At 44.2% G+C, this 17,294-nt stretch overlaps 1 long non-coding RNA gene and 1 pseudogene across 3 annotated transcripts; one reads left to right on the top strand and one right to left on the bottom strand.

Moving 5' to 3' along the window:
• The first annotated feature begins 7,506 nt into the window (after positions 1-7,506).
• Positions 7,507-16,109, top strand: LOC123057305 (peroxidase 1-like; annotated as a pseudogene).
• LOC123059522 (uncharacterized) lies at positions 7,905-11,995 on the bottom strand. 3 transcript variants are annotated; one of them, XR_006427467.1, is made up of 6 exons: positions 11,438-11,995; positions 9,736-9,807; positions 9,331-9,652; positions 8,836-8,982; positions 8,322-8,483; positions 7,905-8,233 (listed from the first exon to the last, which is right to left on the bottom strand). It is a non-coding gene; the product is annotated as an uncharacterized lncRNA (long non-coding RNA). The 3 variants fall into 3 exon arrangements; XR_006427466.1 differs by having other exon boundaries at positions 9,331-9,807; XR_006427468.1 differs by lacking the exon at positions 9,331-9,652.
• Positions 16,110-17,294: the final 1,185 nt, after the last annotated feature.

Genomic DNA, 17,294 nt, shown 5'->3' with positions numbered 1-17,294 from the left:
CAAGAAAATGTTGTGGTCTTCAAAATGTTTATATTTTCAAGTAAAAAAATCATGCTTCCAAATTTGCTTTGGAATTCCGAAAATTGTTCCCATTTTCAAAACTGTTTGATAATTAAAAATAGTATTTTTAAAACAAATGTTCCCAAATTTAAAAAATAATTCAAAAATGTTCCAAATTTCTAGTATGCAGTTTCAAAAAATGTATGGACTTTTTCTAAAAAAGTCCATGCTTTTTTAAGCCGAATTAAAAAAACTAATCACCATAGTAGCTATATGGGTCGGCTCAATCGGGGCTCTCCTTGTGCGGAAGGCCGACTACTGTTTGCACAATGTGCCTCATATAGGAGCTCCCAATATAGAAGATCCCCTATGAGGGCATAGTTATAAAAAAAAAATAGCGCAAATGCATCCCCGGGTTGGCACGTGCTATACATTAGCATTGAGCTTTTTGTTGAAATTCCTTTTTTTAAGGACGAGCTATCCTATTTAAAAATTCAAAAATGCTTTCCTATCTATTTTCTTTTAGTTTTTCTATTTTCATAAATTCAAGAAGATGTTGGGGTTTTCAAAATGTTTTTGTTTTCAAGTATTGTTCGGAGTTACAAAAAAATGTTCATGTTTAAAAAATTTGTTCGCAGATTCAAGAAAATAGGAATTTCAAGAAAATGCATGCTTCCAAATTTGCTTTGGAATTCCGAAAATTGTTCCCATTTTCAAAACTGTTTGATAATTCAAAAATAGTATTTTTAAAACAAATGTTCCCAAATTTAAAAAATAATTCAAAAATGTTCTGAATTTCTAGTATGCGGTTTCAAAAAATGGATGGATTTTTCTAAAAAATCCATGCTTTTTAAAGCCGAATTAAAAAAACTAATCGCCACAGTAGCTATATGGGTCGGCTCAATCGGGGCTCTCCTTGTGCGGAAGGCCGACTACTGTTTGCACAATAAGCATCATATAGGAGCTCCCAATACAGATGACCTTGCTTCGGTTGAATGCCAATATTTTGGCTAGTATTTGCTTGGTTGCCAAAACAGGGACTAACTAGTCCACGGATACCCCCTCGGGGGCTTCCTAGCGGACGCGTGCGAGCGCTTCAATCGCCACGTATCGCGTGTTGGGGGCATCACGGAAACCCAGTTTTTTTCCTGCACGGTTTTGCCAAGGATTTTTTTTCACTGTTTTTTGGGGGTTCGGATTTCACTTAATTTTTCCTATGTTTTCCTAGGGAAAATGATTTTTTTTTAGTTTTTCTAGTTTTAATCGCATGAAGCACACCATGTGAAAGAAATATGCATCCCAAAATTGAAGAACACAGCTGTGTATCATGCGAAAAAATTGTTCTTCCCACGTGAATAGAAAAATGTGCTTCTCGAAAAATGAAAAAGAACAGTTGTTCCACGTGAAGCACAAGTTATGCTTCTCAGGAAGTGAAAAGCAGAGTTATGCTTCTGTGGGGGTTTATATATTCGCGAATGGATACACTCGAGGAGTAACTAGGGGGTTGTCCCGTGTGGGTGGAAAACCGGTGTGAAACGTGATAGTAGTCATTAATTAGCGGTCTTCCTGGTGGATAAGTAGTTACGCCATTGGCACGGCGGAAGTGGTAACCATACGGATGGAGCGCCATTGACTTGGATGTGCACGGGAGGAACATGTCGGATTGAAACTTCCCTTTCCCATGCTCCAAACCAACACCCACAGCCTCCAAATACGGAGGCTCGTGGGCTAGATATGGCATCAGCTCCAAAACTTATGTCAGGTTGAGATGCATATGGCGACTCTGTTAGAGTGCCATTTTGGGACCAGATCACCATATTGGTGGTTATTATGACGGCCAACTTGATACTGCGATCCTTTTGAGTTGCTTGAGGGAAGACCTAACCTCCATGGCTACCGTTCTCATGCAGGTCATAATCATCAATGATGCGACCAAGCTAAAGACGAGAGAGGAAAGGCAAAGCACGCTAACTACGTGGAAGTAAAAGCGCGATGAATGACTGCCATGGAGAGGTTGCGCCACCATAAGAGGGAACAAGGGGCCGATTCAGGTCAACTGCATTTGAGGAGAAAAAATGACATTGCACGTAGACCCAACTTGTTAGAGGACAAAATACTGGTTTGCCGAATAAGGTCATGTCCAGTGAGGATCTTCGAATAAGTCTCAAATGTTCGAATCAGACGGTTCAGACACTTTGAGCCGTTCAACACAGATCACCAAATTGACCACGACGTGTCCGAACATTTAAATTTTCTAGCCTGGCCCCAATTTGAGGGGAAATCAAGGGGAGTCCACGCGTGAGCCACGTCGGACTCTCACACATTGGACCAAAAGGCGTCTCCGGCTATAGCCCCTCCCCTCACACGTTCATGGCCATGGATGGCCCACGTGCCGGCCATCCAGCTCTTGTCGTCGATGCGCCGTCGCCGTCCCCGCGGCCACTGTCCTCCCCGGCGACCGGGAGGTTGTCCAGGGACTTCATCGTCGTCAACTCCGTCATCCCCGTGCGTCCATTCAATCGGAGCCGCACCATACGCGTGGATCGAGCCGTCTTCCCCGCCACGGGCGCCGCCGTTCGTCATCAGATTTGCCGCCTCCCGAGCTCCCCCGACCTCCCAACGTCGTCCAAGAGCTCCGCCGTGAGCCCCTCCTCCGATTCCCCTTCTTTCCCCTTCAATCTGTGCCCGTAGTGGTCGCCCCGTGAGCTCCGTCCGCTGGAGCTTAGCGTCCGCGCGCGCCCGCGTACTGCTGTTGCTGCTCCTGGCTGAGCCCTCAGTGGCTCTACGCAGTGCCCCGCGCCCAGCCCGCGCTCCCACGCGCGCCCGGGCCGCGCCCTGCTGCTGTCACTGCTCGGCTGCCGCTGCTTGTTGCCTGTTGTTGCTCTTGCCGCTTCCGCTGTGTGCCGTGCTGATGCTTACTACTACCTTGCTGCGTAGCCGTCGCCGCTGCTCTAGCTGCTCCTGGACGCTGGCTTTTGCTGCTCCTAGATGCTACTAGCTACTGCTCCAGCCGCTACTCATGGCCATGGCCATGACTATGGCTGTGTGGGTGTGTGGTGTGTGCTGTTTGTGCGTGAGCATGTGTGTGTGCGCGGGTGTGTGTGAGCCGGCCCTTGCTTTATTTTGGGGCTAACCACCATCAGTGCTAACCCCTCCATCCCTAATTAAATTAGTTACAGTATAAAATACATTTTCCTGTGTGGCAACGACATGTGGACCCCCCTATTAGTTAGGTAAATAATTAAATTCTCTTAAACTAGCAGTCTATGACATGCGGGTCCCTCCTGCCAGTTTGACCAAGTCAATAGTCAAACTATTTGACTGCTGACTGGACGTTGACTGGGCGGTCAACAGGGCCCATTGACCCCACCTGTAAGCCACTGTGGCTAGCTCACAGTGTGTACACATGACTTTTGTCTATTTATTTTCGAATTAAAAATAATTACGGAAATTCTAGAAATTGTTTAAAACTTTGAAAATTAATATAAAATAATCCGTAACTTGGATGAAAAAGGTTTATACATGAAAGTTGCTCAGAACGACGAGACGAATCCGGATACGCAACCCGTTTATCCGCCACGCATCCCTAGCATAGCGAACACGCAACTTTCCCTCTCCGGTTCATCTGTCCACGAACGCGAAACACCGGGGATATTTTCCCGAATGTTTCCCCCCTTCATCGGTACCACCTCATACTGCGTTAGGGCACTCCTAGCACCGATACTTGTCATGTCATGCATCTCTATGCATCTGTTTGCTTAATATTTATCGTTTCTTCCCTCTCTTCTCTCACTAGACACCGAGACCGACGCCGCTGCTACCCAGTACGACTACGGTGTTGACGACCCCTCTCTTTTGCCCAAGCAACCAGGCAAGCCCCCCTTTGATCACCAGATATCGCCTATTCTACTCTCTACTGCTTGTATTAGAGTAGTGTAGCATGTTACTGTTATTCGTTAATCCTATTCTGATGCATAGCCTGTCCTTGCTACTACTGTTGTTACCTTTACTTGCAATCCTACATGCTTAGTATATGATGCTAGTATTCCATCTATGGCCCTACATTCTTGTCTGTCTGCCTTGCTATACTATCGGGTCGTGATCACTCGGGAGGTGATCACGGGTATATACTTATATACATCATATATGATACTTGTGGTGACTAAAGACGGGTCGGCTCGTAGGAGTACCCGCGAGTGATTCACGGATTGGGTCCGAAAGGACGTTTATCCCGATGGCCCTCTGAGTGGATCTTTGTGGCGGAGCGACAGGGTAGGTTGAGACCACCTAGGAGAGAGGTGGGCCTGGCCCTTGTCGGCATCCGTGGTTACTTCAAAATAACACGCTTAACGAGATCTTGGTATTTGATCTGAGTCTGGCTACTGGCCTATACGCACTAACCAACTACACGGGAACAGTTATGGGCACTCGACGTCGTGGTATCAGCCAAAACCTTCGTGACGTCAGCGACTGAGCGGCGCGCGCCGGGTTGGACTGGAACGCCTGCTAGGCTAGGTCTGCTTTCGGCTTCCCTTGCAACGTGCAGGTGTGCAATGGACGATGGGCCCAGACCCCTGCGCCATAGGATTTAGACCGGCGTGCTGACCTCTCTGTTGTGCCTAGGTGGGGCTGCGACGTGTTGATCTTTCGAGGCCGGGCATGACCCAGGAAAGTGTGTGCGGACAAAGGGGATAGAGCGTGTTGGGAAATGTGGTGCACCCCTGCAGGGAAGTTAATCTATTCGAATAGCCGTGATCTTCGGTAACAAGACGACTTGGAGTTGTACCTTGACCTTATGATAACTAGAACTGTTTACTTAACAAAACACACCCTTCCAAGTGCCAGATACAACCGGTGATCGCTCTCTCACACAGCGACGAGGGGAGGATCATCGGTTAGGATTATGCTACGCGATATTACTTGGTGAACTTACCATCTACTCTCTTCTTCTGTTGTAAGATGAAGGTTACCAGAAGCGTAGTCTTCGAAAGGACTAGCTACCCCCCTCTTATTCCGGCATTCTGCAGTTCAGCCCACATATGATACCCTTAATCCATTTGATACCAATGCATACATATGTAGTGTAGCTCCTTGCTTGCGAGTACTTTGGATGAGTACTCACGGTTGCTTTGCTCCCTCTTTTCCCCCTTTCTATACTCGATTGCTGCGACTAGACGTTGGAGCCCAGGAGCCAGACACCACTGTCGATGAAGACTACTACTACTCGGGAGGTGCCTACTACTACGTGCAGCCCGCTGACAGCGACCAGGAGTAGTTTAGGAGGATCCCAGGCAGAAGGCCTGTGCCTCTTTCGATCTTTATCCCAGTTTGTGCTAGCCTTCTTAAGGCAAACTTGTTTAACTTATGTCTGTACTCAGATATTGTTGCTTCCGCTGACTTGTCTATGATCGAGCTCTTGTATTCGAGCCCTCGAGGCCCCTGGCTTGTAATATGATGCTTGTATGACTTATTTTATTTGTAGAGTTGTGTAATGATATCTTCCCGTGAGTCCCTGATCTTGATCGTACACGTTTGTGTGTATGATTAGTGTACGATTAAATCGGGGGCGTCACAGTTGCCCACATTGAACCTTTGCCACTTCGCCTGCCCCATCTATTGAAAAGTCGATCAGTCACCCACCAAAAGCCTACCTTGGAGCCCATATCCCCACCCCTCCGCCACCGTATGACCCCCCCTTAGTTCGCATATACCATTTCCATGGTCCATACCAAAATCACATGGTACAAGATGTTGACTCCGAAGCACTGTGCCAAAATCACAGCGGAGGTCCACGTTGCAGAAGCCCGACGTTGGGCCCACATTGATGCTAGCCAACCTTCGAGATCTATGGAAGAGATGGAGGACGAGGAGGAAGACAATCCCATGGCCATGGTGGAGGTCGCGGGAGGAGGAGGCACCCGTGCCGAAGGAGGATATGATGGTCGCTTATGTTGCGGGTGGCGCGGCGGACGACATCTTCACCATGCAACAGGTAGAGGATCATTTCAATCGGACACTCTTGTAGGAGCTCCACGCTACGGTGTCTCAACTGTAGGCGCATCACACGGATTATGCAGGCGTAGCGAAGCTCCTCGTGAACCCGGATGTCGTCAACAAGAACACGGTTGTGTTCATGTCCGTGTAGAGCACCCGTACGATTGACCACGAGTGCCACCAGCTCGCATCAACGACGCGCTATGGGAGTAACTTTTCGAGAAGCTCGAGGCTAAGGATGATGAGGCGCCGCATAAGCACGGCAACGCTGCGAAAAGAGGCATATGGCTCTGACCGTCAACGACAACGATGCCGATGGCTCCTGTGCGGGGGTCATCAACCTCGCCTTTGACCGGGAGGAGTAGATTAGTTTTTTAGTTGCTTTTAGAGATCTTTTCCATTAGGGAAAATCGATTTCTGCCTTATTGGAGGGATAGGGTTGGATGGTCTTTCGTCCAGTTGGATGTCCGAACATGTCCATGAATATTCTGATGAGGTCAGTTTGGTGAGCCGCTTTGGAGGTGCGCTAGGAATGGGATAGATACAAATCATCGAAATCCCTAGTACGGATGAAGATTTTTTGACAAATTCGAGGTGGTGTTGCACCTCCGGCCCGTTGATGACATCATCCTCGCACAAGCAAACGACCGGCCAGGCGAATGGATCGAAGGATACAGGCAAATGAAACCGAGCAGGCAAAGACTAGTCAGACACTTGCTTGGCACAACAAGCAGCGGATGAAATCAACAAGATTGTGTATGGTGGTTGTCTCTATGACGACGAGGGTGTTAGTGGCTCCCTTTTCCTGCACGTGAGTAAAGCGCTGGTTTCTTGTGCTCTTGTCATCTTCCTCCCGCCTCACCCTCTCAAGCGACGAGCAGAATGCGAGTGCTGACCTTGCTGGCTTGCGTCCTAGGTATGAAATTCCGGTTGCCATAGGCCAAGCCAAGGTGACTGACTTCATGCCACTGGTCCCAAGCTGGAGAGGGAGCTTGGCACCAACTGGACCAGTGGACCGATAGGTAACATTCATCTACGACAGTTCTGACCGAAGCCTTGTCGTCTCCATCTAGGCGCATCACCATTCCAAAGCAAAAGTTGCCGTCTCCCTGTCACCGCGCAACCACTCATCCATCATCCATCCGCCGGGTCCCTACAGTACCTCTCCTCACCTAGACTTTAGCGGCCATGGCGGGGCCGGACAACCTCGTGTCACCTCGGCTAGGTACTACTTCCTTTATCTGGAAACACTTACCATGAAAATGAATAAAAAAGAATGTATTTAAATGTATTTTAATTCTAAATATATCTCTTACTATTCATTTTGATGACAAGTATTTTCAGATGAAGACAACCCCTCCGTTGACGCATCGTGTCTAGCACTGCACAACTTGTCAAACAAATGCAATCGATCAACACTCGAACCCCTGGCTGTCTCGCTCTATAAATACTCCACTGCTAAAGCGTGACCAGCCAGGACATAGGATCATGGTGAGCAGCAGCACCAGCACCATGGCGGCGCTGGTCACCGCCGTGCTGTGCCTGACGGCGAGCCGCGCGCTGGGGCAGTTGCAGGTGGGGTTTTACAGCACCACCTGCCCCAACGCCGAGGCCATCGTCCGGCGCGCCGTCACGGCGGCCTTCGCGACGACCGACCCCGGCGTGGCCGCCGGGCTCATCCGGCTCCACTTCCACGACTGCTTTGTCGAGGTACGTGTCGCATAGGATCAGAAGCAGCTGCAGGCTGCAGCTATATACACCTGCTTTTGCATGGCTGCTCCGCACGGGTGCATGCTAAACACATACTAGTAGTTGGGGCGCCACCGGGTGGCGCCGCTTGAGACGAAGCTGGGCAGTGTCAGATGGGAGACGCCCTTCCACTCTCCTATTTGCACAAGGACATGCCCGCCTTTTATTTACGTATATGTTCACACATGCACGTGAAACTGATCAGGACATTCCTAAAACCAATTAGATGCAACCAGAATGATTTGGTAACTTATTTCTCCTAGTAATTGTAAGCTGCTACAACATCTCCAACACTGAAAGAGGAAACTCTCGGCAGGAAGACGATTCATCCAGAGGTAACATACATCAACATGGAAAGCAAGAACACTAGCACTCATTGAAGCTTGATCAGAAATGCAAGCTTCCTTGGTTTCCTTTCATACATATACAGAAACCCTCATTCTTCTAACCGGCTAGATATGGAGCTGATTAATTAGATCGATATGAGTACCTACAAACACAGGAACAAGTAAATAGTTATGTTGATTTTGCAATGAAATAGAAGATGAACCGATCAACTTGAAATAGCATTCCCCCACTTGTTCATTAGAATCATTCATCTTGTTGGATGCAGCACAAGAAGCGAAGAATTAGGTAGTAAAATTCCCCCATTTGCAGGCTCTCCATGAGGACGCCACGCTCGTTCACCAGGAGGGTCTTGCCAGAAGAGTGGACCGGAATCCCATCATGCCCGAATGTGCCTGCCACGCAGAATGCGCTGAAAAAAATTAATTTACAGAAATTGAAATCCATTACGGCCACTGCACATGCATAAAAAAGATTAGGATAAGAAGCAAAGACAATAGCATCATAGATACTGATAGGTGCATATAAATACAGAGACAGTGTTTATAACCTAGATGAGGCAATGTTTATAACCTAGATGATTGACCTGCCGATAAGCGGAAACATAAAGTTGAATATCATGCTCAAAGAATGCGTATAAAAAGTTTAACTTCAAGATGAAAAACACAATAGCATGGACTTTCATACTTCAGCATGTAATTTTTTGCAGAATAACTGTTATAATGCTTTTTCAAAAATAGAGCTTACCTAAAAGAAAAAAATCTTGCTCAGAGGCTGAGGTAGGGATTCCTTCAGGACACATTGGTATGACTACATAAACTGCAAATCATTCGCCAGCTCTAATCTGGGTTGCAATTTTGAGGGCCAAGTCCTTTGGTATTAGATTGTCCGCACCTGCAGCATCCCAAGGGATCAAAAATCCAGTTTGTGTAAATCATGTGATAACATTGAACATCAATGTTCAATTTACACAACAGTATCGTCAGCAACAAAGGCATGAATGAAACAGAAACATTGTGCCCTACCTATCAAAAGTAGAAAGAGCAAAATAAACCCATGTTCTCCCTGCAATGTGGCCTATCAAATAAACGAACGAAGAGAAAAATAAACCATGCTCTCCCTGCATTCCGTAGTGCGTGTTTTGCTCTGTTTTACCAGCTTAAGAATATGCAGGCAAATGTGGAAGTGAAGCTATGCCTAACAATAATTATTCCAAGTTAAAACCAGCAATTGACTCCTTACCATAGTTAAAAAAGTGTTGTTAGGCGCTTGCCTAGGTGTGCTTAAACGCTGGGCGTTGGCACGCTGGCATAATGTCGCACTGGCCCTAGGTGCTCAAAAAGGCGACCAGTAAGAAATCAGCATTCTCCGTCAATCTCCCTGGCAAGGATTTGACCTCCCTGATAAGGATTTGACCATTCGGACGAGAAATCGATCGATTCCGTCAAGGGGTTGAGATTCTCCAGCGTGAAATCGAGCTTTGCTGGCTTGTTGCCATGGGTGCAGCAAGGAAGAGGAAGAGGGAGAGAGGCAGTGCGAGGAGGATCCCTATAAATTTTGTCGACTGTGCACACACGGCAGGTTTTAATAAGAGAAGAATAGGATAGACGGGCCAGTGCTTTAATGGGCTAGGTCAGTCCATCTTACTTATTTCTTCACACCGGGTATGATGGAATTGCCGTCGACATCTCGATGTGAGATTGATAGCGATGGAGGCACCTACAGGAAGAACACATCAGGATTACACATTAGAAGGAACATGTACAGAACTGAGAGAAGTTCTGGTTGATAAATAGAGGTAAATAGTGAGACCATTTTTAAACAATTTGCTGCTTTATTTTAAGTCCAAATAATCAATTCACTACTGTTATTGGTAAGTAAAGATGTTCATTTACGCCTAAAATGTAAAGATATTCGTGTTCAAATATTCCACTTAGTTGTTGCAAAATAGCTTTCATTTAGGGATACTTCCGGAAAAAAAATTTGCACATATGCCTAGACAAAAACATTATCTTACTGCAATAACATTGCTATCAAGTAATGATGATTGTAGCGGAAAAACATATCAGATGAACTTGTTGAAAACCTTTAGCTCAACCACCTAAAACCATGTTGTATTGAGTGAGTTATAATGAGTCATAAACAATACTACTAAATATACACATAATACAAGGAACAAGACTGGGAGACATATGAGGAATTATTGCAAAGGCTCGTCAACAGCTTACATGCAAAAGCGATATATCTGTAAACATGGACATAACTGAATTTTGGGTTGGGAAGCATTTGAATTTCAGTATAGTTTTGTCCTTGCAAAACCAAATACCTCTAATTTCTCAACAATTCATATGATTGATAAGAACGAGAAAACAAAGTGGCCCCCATATGACAGTCTCGTCAACTGCATATCCTATTTTGTAAAGTAAACATACATGTGCTATTTTTTCCAAACAAATGTCGTCTTTGCATACAGGAGTGTTACTCTGTATAAGTAGATGCAGGACAACAGCCAAGCTGACAAACATGAATTAACATGTATGATGGGATTGGATTGAGTGAGCGAAAATAAAATGGATCACAAGAAATCAAATGTTTAAGCTTAAAAAAAATAGTTTCTATAGCTGTCCTCTGCAGCCTGATTGGATTAGAAAACATAAGAGAGTTAGCTTTAAGTCAATAAATGTCTTTAGCTGCAAGACCTGCTAAGAATAAATCATGGCATTCAAGCTTCCACATAATATGTGCTTATCGATTCTAACAACTCACCACTGTCATCATTGCCACAGTCCCCAATGCAATATTAATTCTCAGGTAAGCAAGTTCCCATTACTTCCATATCTTCTGAAGAATATGTGTACATTTAACCAAAATGAATTATGAAGTACACTCACACGAGCACAAGCTCTCTATTGATGCCATGTACAGCTGTAGGCACCGATATGTATCAGATTTACATATGGTGGTAACATGCAGAGTCTAGTTATAATTTTATTTCTTTAAGTATTTGGATTATGCTAATACAGTGGTACATGCAGATTCTAAATTACAAGATCCGCAGAGAGTACGTAGGTGTAGGAACACTCGAAACAAATAGTAATGGGAGTAAAACAAGGACTACACTATGTATATTCTTGCAAGCATTGATGGAAAACAACTGATGACATGGTACGACCCACGTGAGCATCAGATTGATCCAGAATTCTAGATCAACATTAACACATACATGGACGAATCTAGATGAAATTGTGAAGTATCCCTACCGACCCTTGTTGGATTGATTGATTTAGAATGAACAGAACTGATTGTGCACTAGATGAATAGTACAATCCAGCTGCTGGTAGCCTGGTACCTCAGTGGGACGGGGTGGAGATAATAGAAGTGCCCGGCAAACATGACGGAGAATCAGATTACGTGGAGAAACGGCAGCAAATGAATGCTTCATGTCTCTCCTCCCCCGCTTGGCCTCGTTCCCTGTTCCCTATCCTCCTCTTCTTCTGATGGTCCTCCCGTCACCGCCACACATGTTCCCCTCCTACCACCACCAACGAAAACCGCATCCCCCGTCGACCAAGGGAGCAAGAAATCTGTAGCGCCACTAACTTTTCCAATTGGACTTCCCCTGCTGCTTCCTTGCTCCTCTCTGCCGCTATGTCCTGGCCGGGAGACGACGTCTCACCTCACCGGTGACGGCTCGCCCGTAGACGAGAGAAAAGGGGCGGCAGTGGCGCTGGTCGGGATGGAGCAGGGCGAGAGAAGAAGCAGCAGAGAAACGGCTGTCCTCTGATGGGCAGCGTTAGAGAAGCGATGGGGGCAGGGGCGGCGGCGGCGGCGGCGGCAACCCTAGGTTGGGGTGGAAAGTGAGAGAGGGAGAGAAAAAGAATCGTCCCGTGCGAGGGATGACCTACCAGCGTTTTTTCTTTCTGTGCGAGCATTGCACAGTAACACAACGACACGTGTACACGCTCGTTGCTCGCTCCTTCCGCGACTGTTAAAGGGATGTATACGTTTTCCCCTCTCTCCTATGTAGCATGTCTGTACGGTCGACACGCGTATATCTCTTCTTTAATATTTTCTCCGTATTTATTTACTCCGCGTATTAGGTGTGGTCAAAGTCAAGCTTTGTAAACTTTAACTAAATTTATATACAAAAATGTTAACATATACAATAACAATTCAATATCACTAGATCCATTATTGAATGTACTTTCACATCATATAAATTTGTTATGATATCTATTTATATTCGTTTATATAAACTTGGTCAAACTTTAAGAAGTATAACTTCAGTTAACTCTAATATGCAGAGTAAAAAAAACAGAGGGAGTACCGTATACAACCAGATACTCATATAAACTTGCATATGGTTACACCTGTAAACACACATGCACAACCTAAGGATCTTCGAGAGATCGAACGGACACATTATCTTAGGATTGATAAAGTTTTTATAGACATCTCGTAGTTGACGGAAACATCTCCTATCATCGAACTACCATGATTGAAAAGACTGAAATAAATGCCTTACCCCTAAGAAAAAGACTGAAATAAATCTAGAAAAATACGAGCACCAGTACCATGTCTAAGACTCAAACCCTGGTGTGAGCTAGTTGCGTAAAAAAACCTAACCAGTTGAGCTTTGTATCTGTACACGAGTTATATTTGTTCTCAGACGGGAAATTAACAGCGCTCTCGGAGTATAACAAATTTGCACTTTCTCTTTCCGAGTCACATGCATCACGTGCATGTTAACTTCGTTCGCACGTAGGGAGTAATGTCTAATTTGTCACCTTTGTACACCAGCGCATGTTCTTCCACATGACATCGGAGCTAGGAGATTTCGAATTCAAGCCCCCGCTTTCTAAATACAAAGGTTATACATTATTTTGATCTAGCTCGAAGAAGCCACACGTGAGTGAGAGTAAAAGGTATTGCTCCAGTATATTGATCATCTTTCTCCCTCGGTTTGAGTTTTTTTTCCAGTAAACCAGATGGTGCATATATAATTGTATACTCCATTAATCAAGAACGTAACCACTTAATTTTATTTCTCCACCAGGGTTGTGACGCGTCGGTGCTTCTGTCTGTCAACCCTAGCGGTGGTCGAACGGAGCGAGATGCACCGCCGAACAACCCGAGCCTCCATGGCTTTGAGGTTGTCGACGCAGCCAGGGCCGCACTAGAACAGAGCTGCCCGCACCGTGTCATGCGCCGACATCCTTGCCTTCGCTGCCCGGGACAGCATCAACCTCACCGGCGGCAATGCATTGTACCAGGTCCCTGCTGGCCTCCGCGACGGGAACATCTCAACTGCGGATAGCGTGTTTGGCCTCCCTAGTCCAAACTTGACAGCGGATGGGCTCATACAAAGTTTCAAGGACAAGACCCTAACTGCCGAGGAGATGGTGATACTATCCGGCGCCCACACCTTGGGCCGCTCCCATTGTGACTCCTTCATCTTCAGGAACCATGAGAGGCTGGCGAGCGGTACCATCAGCCCGACATACCAAGTTACCAACCGCTGCCGGAGGCGTTGTGCCCGACGAACACGATCCAAGTGGCCAACGTGATGACAATGATCGACCTCAGCACGCCGACAGTGCTGGACAACAACTACTACAAGCTGTTGCAGTTTAACCTTGGCCTGCACTTCTCCGACGACCAGCTCGTCCGCAACGCCACGCTCAAGGCCTCCGTCGATGCCTTCGCCGCCAATGAGACTACTTTTTTTTGAAACTATGATGATTTTTATAGCAAATTCAGAAACTATACACCCTAATGCAGAAAAAATCAAAAGTATCACCCTATTGGCCCAAGAGGAACTTTTCGGCTTACCATTGGCCGAAGAGGGACTTTTCGGTCAACTGCTGGCCAAAAAGGGACTTTTCAGCCAACTGCTGGCCAAAGAGTCCTTATTCGGCGAACACCGGCTCTACTGTTTTAGAAAATTCATATCAATTGGGATTTTTAGTATTTTAATTTGATTCTTTTTGCATTAGATTAGAAATTTTATGAAGTTTCTGTAGATATCAAGTTTGAATAGATTTGAAAGTTTGAATTTGTATTTTTATGAATTTGCTCAAATCACTAGATTGCCTATAATTTGAGCTAGGAGTATTCTTCTTAGATGGTTCTTTTTGCTACTGGTTCTTTGTGACTTTGTTTATCAGTAGTAATTAATTGGTGAATTTTAGGATTATTTAAAATTAGGTTTTCACGAAAACAGTTCTGTTTTAGTGTTTTATTGGTTTTGTGCTATTTCTTTTAATTTTAATTGCTTTAAAAAAATTTCTTTATTTTTTTGACATATTCTTTTAGTTTCTATTAAGTTATTAGTAGATATTTTATTTGTAGTATTTTTTTATATTTTATTTCTTTTATCCTCCATTTTCTTTCCCGTCATTCTTTCCCTCCATTTTCTCCCGCTATTTTCTTTGCCGCCATTTTCTCCCGCCATTCTCTCCCGCCATTCTTTGCCTCCATTTTCTCCTGCCATTTTATTTCCCGTCATTTTATTTGCCGCCATTCTCTCCCTCCATTTTCTCCCGCCATTTTATTTCCTGCCATTCTCTCTTGCCATTTTCTTTCCCGCTATTTTCTTTCCCGCCATTCTCTCCCGCCATCTTCTTTCCCGCCATCTTCTTTATCGCATCTTCAATTCTCAACTTATAAAACGAGCCTCATGTTGTCCATGACCGTAAATAACATCGTCTGACACGGTCTGTGTCTCCTGCGTCGGTGCTGCTGGTAGAGTGTGAAACACTGTCTGAGAGAAGTCATAAGTGTTTGCAGCTTCGTCATCATCATCGGAGAGTGTTTCACACTTATGACTTCTCTCACACAGTGTTTCACACTCCACAGGAAGGCATCATAGTCATCCTCCGTCGATGCAACACTCCTTAATGTGGCGGGAGAGAATGGCGGCAAAGAAGATGGTGGGAAAGAAAATGGAGGGAAAAAGATTGCGGAAAAGTATTTTTTTTCATGTATAAAACGGCAATGGTTGTACAGGATTTATAAGGAACTTTTGAATATAAACTCCTATGAAGCTCAAAACAAGTTTTCTAGTAGGATAAAAGAAATAAAAAACAAAAAAATACTACAAATAAAATAGCTACTGATAACTAAACAGAAACAAAATGAATATGTCAAAAAAATCTAAAGAAAACAATTTAAAGCAATTAAAATTAAAAGAAATGGCATAAAACCTATAAAACACTAAAACAGAACTGTTCTCATAAAAACCTAATTTTAAATAATTATAAAATTCGCCAATTAATTACTATTGATAAACAAAGTCACAAACAACCAGTAGCAAAAAGAATCATTTGAAAAAATTCACCTAGCTCAAATTATAGGCAATCTAGTGATTTGAGCAAATTCATGAAAATTCAAATTTGAACTTCAAATCTAGTCAAACTTGATATCTACAGAAACTTCATAAAATTTATAATCTAATGCAAAAAGAATCAAATTAAAATACTAAAAATCCTAATTGATATGAATTTTCTAAAACAATAAAGTAGGTGTTGGCCGAAGAGGGACTCTTTGGCCAATTGTTGGCCGAAAAGTCTCTCTTCGACCAACATGAGGCCGACAAGGTGATACTTTTGATTTTTTCTGTATTAGGGTGTGTAGTTTCCGAATTTGCTATAAAAATCATCGTAGTTTAAAAAAAAATCCAATGAGACGCTCTGGAAGGAAAAGTTCATTGCCGCCAAAGATGGGCAACATTGAGCCGAAAACCGGCGCCCAGGGAGAGATCCGCCTCAATTGCAGCGTCATCATTGTTCGCCTCGGCAAGGGCGATCGAGATGCTTCACTCGGGCTCCAACAACAATGCCCCCGATGGCGATGAGGAGATCACCACGGGCTGATGCATATTATGTACCGTGTACAAGTAGTGACTAGTGAGTATGTACACGCACTCGCGTTCATACGGTAGAACGTGTGTAAGCATGTACTGTGGTACCATCTGTAACGTGTACAAGTTTGATGTGCAGGAGGATGTGGAGAAATGGTGAATCCAGCCTCGGTCGTTGATTGTAAAATTCCGTTCTGCTATTTTTGGTTTTGTCGATGTTTATCTTAACTTGCTCCAAAGTACTACACCCTTCGTTTTTTAAATGTAAGACGTTTTGTCAATTCAAGTACTCCATTGGTCCTTTTTCTTCTCGTTTCGAAGTATTATGCTTACAATATTCATGATCCGAATAACCAATCATTTATCGAAACAGATTTTCGTCCCTTTTTTTTGTAATAATGCACCGACCAGGTTTATATAATGCCATACACATGTTCGAAAGAAGGTGTAGTCACAAACATATCGAAAAGTGCAAGGAAAAAACATATCCGGTCCATGTGGTCGATTAACCGACTGTACAGGATTTTTTGGACCGTTTGGATAGGATTTTTTAGATGTCATATATAGGCCAAAAAAAACACCTCAAACAGACACCATCAACCGACTTAAGATGGGTTGTAATAATAAATAAACTTGTAAAACTACTCCCTGCGTTCTTTTTTACTCCGCATATAAGATTTGTCTGAAGTCAAATTTGATAATCCATAACGAAATTTATATTTAAAAAATAATCAAAATTTACAAAATTAAAATTATATAATAGGAAAGTTAATTCCATGATGCATCTGATAATATTAATTTGGTATTGTGACTGCCGATTTACAAAATTAAAATTATATATTAGGAAAATTAATTCCAAGATGATGCATCTAGTATAGGTAATAATATTAACTTGGTATTGCGACTGTTGATAACTTTTTCCTATGAACATGGCCAAACTTTACGAAGTTTCGTTTGAGACAAATTCTATGTATGAGGTTTGAAATTTGACTTCAGGCAAATCTTATATGCAAAGTAAAGAAAAAACCCAGAGGGAGAGTACAATACATACGTATGATAGGAAGACTTCCCCAATCAAGATTCAAGAAGCCATCTCCTACACTTGGGGCGTGTTTGGTTACATTGCCGATTCAGCCTGGCCTGACGAGCCTAGCTTTATTGAGCCGGTTTGAGGGGATGCAAGCAAAATAACCCCAGATGCACATAGTTTGGTTGCCCGCATGCCCCTAGTTGCATGAGACAACCATTTTTGACCCAACGTTTGGTTGCCCGCATTGCATTAGGTGCACATATGACATGGTGTTTGGTTGCAACCTGCATAAGGTGTTGTCACCACTTCTAACTA

The sequence above is a fragment of the Triticum aestivum genome, chromosome 3A (genome assembly GCF_018294505.1).
Source record: "Triticum aestivum cultivar Chinese Spring chromosome 3A, IWGSC CS RefSeq v2.1, whole genome shotgun sequence".
NCBI lineage: Eukaryota > Viridiplantae > Streptophyta > Magnoliopsida > Poales > Poaceae > Triticum > Triticum aestivum.
Note: the sequence above shows the minus strand (reverse complement) of the source record. Positions and strands in the feature narration are given on the sequence as shown.